The sequence below is a fragment of the Etheostoma spectabile genome, chromosome 5 (assembly GCF_008692095.1).
Source record: "Etheostoma spectabile isolate EspeVRDwgs_2016 chromosome 5, UIUC_Espe_1.0, whole genome shotgun sequence".
Taxonomy (NCBI): domain Eukaryota; kingdom Metazoa; phylum Chordata; class Actinopteri; order Perciformes; family Percidae; genus Etheostoma; species Etheostoma spectabile.
In genome coordinates this window covers 3,258,942-3,260,666 of record NC_045737.1, presented here as the reverse complement: position 1 = coordinate 3,260,666, position 1,725 = coordinate 3,258,942, and positions in this window count along the sequence as shown.

Genomic DNA, 1,725 nt, shown 5'->3' with positions numbered 1-1,725 from the left:
ATAACTCTTGTTATGAATTGATACTATAAATAAAATTGAATTGAATTGAATTGGATTGGTCTCTCGCCGTCTCTCTGAAAACCTGTTAAGAACTGGACTCGCTGTTCCATGTTTACAGTTGGTTTTTTTCCATTTACATGTTTTGTTAAGAAATATCTTCAATACACAAGGAAACATGCGCTCCAATCAATCACAGTGATTTTTATGGCTGCAATAACTTCCAACTAACAACTTTTCATGATCGCTTAAGCGGCTGACTATTTTCTTGATTCCATCCATGGTTAATTGCTTGGTTTGTAAAATGTCAGAAAATATGAAAACGTTTGTATATTACTATGGTATGCCTGGAATAATTTATGAGTATATGTAATCATGTTCACTGGCAATGTTTTTTTGTTTGTTTTTTTCAGTTGAGAAAGTTTTTTGTTCTTGATATTGAGATCATTTCTCATGTCAACCGTTTTGGTCTTGGTTAAACACTTTTTTCAGTGTTTAACCAAGACAACTTTCTAATAAAGTATTTGCAGAAGTGTAGGTTGCAGATCAACGGATTGTAGCTCCCCAGTCCCCTCAACTTCCACCCCACCTTAGGGAGCAGGGCTGTAGAGGGAGCTTACCCAGCACCTATCTGGTTGGCGGAGACCTTTTTGGTATAACGAATGCCTTACTCACCCCCACTCCTACTCACACTCCCACATAAACTCCCACCCCCAACCCCAGGCTCTGATCCCAACTTCAGGCTTAAACCTGCTGCGTTCACAACAACAACAAAAAGTTTAATTAAACACTCGCACTACGAGGGGGCGGGGGAGGGGGTCGGGGAGGGGGTGCGGGTGGACTTCAACAAGCGACATGCAAATGTGTAAAGTAGTGAGTCACAGCAGCTCCACAGCTTCACATTCCTCAGTGACTGGCTGCCGCTTTCATTAAAGCAGAAACACAATAGAGAAATAGACAGCAGGCTGACGTGGAGTCTCAGCCAGGCTGAGGATGCTGACAGTCTGTCTGTCTCTCTGTAGGACTGTATTTCTGTCAAGGAAAAGTGAGGTACACCTTTCTTTAACTTTTACTGACTGATATTTTCCCTGTATTTTAAAGTCTAATTACCTTATTTGATGATCCCACTATACATCATGCTTACATGATACAACATAAAGAGAACATCTCTATTGTAAACAGTAGACTAGTGGCCAGGTTCCAGACTTCTTAATTTACACCCACATCTCAGATCAAAGGGTACTACACCCTCAAATTCTGCAAGAATCTTCCCTCCAAGTATTTTTAAAAATGCAACAGTGGAGAGAGGGAGCAACAACTGTGACTACGTAGTGAGTGACACAGGCAGTCAGGGGACCCCCGCTGAGGGTGGCGTGGACATCAACACACTGCTTGGTAGTCAGAGCTTACCAGCCATGAGAAGTTAATGTAAGACTCTCTTTCTCCGCTGAATGCACATTGAGCCTGTTGGAGCTATGACTGTCACTAGACACACATTTATGTCCCTTTGAGAGACTTTCTGCATGGGTACCTGTCTTGTAGCTGGGCTCATAGCTCAAGATCTCTAGATTTGAATTCGGCACAGTTTTTTGTTATTGGCGTAAAGAGCAATATGTCTTGGTTATGTACAACTAGGGGTTAAAGTAGGCAAGAACACAACTCAAACTCAAACTCAAGATACATTTATATTGCTAAGAATTTTAAGCCAAAGCTAATTGCATGCAAGTG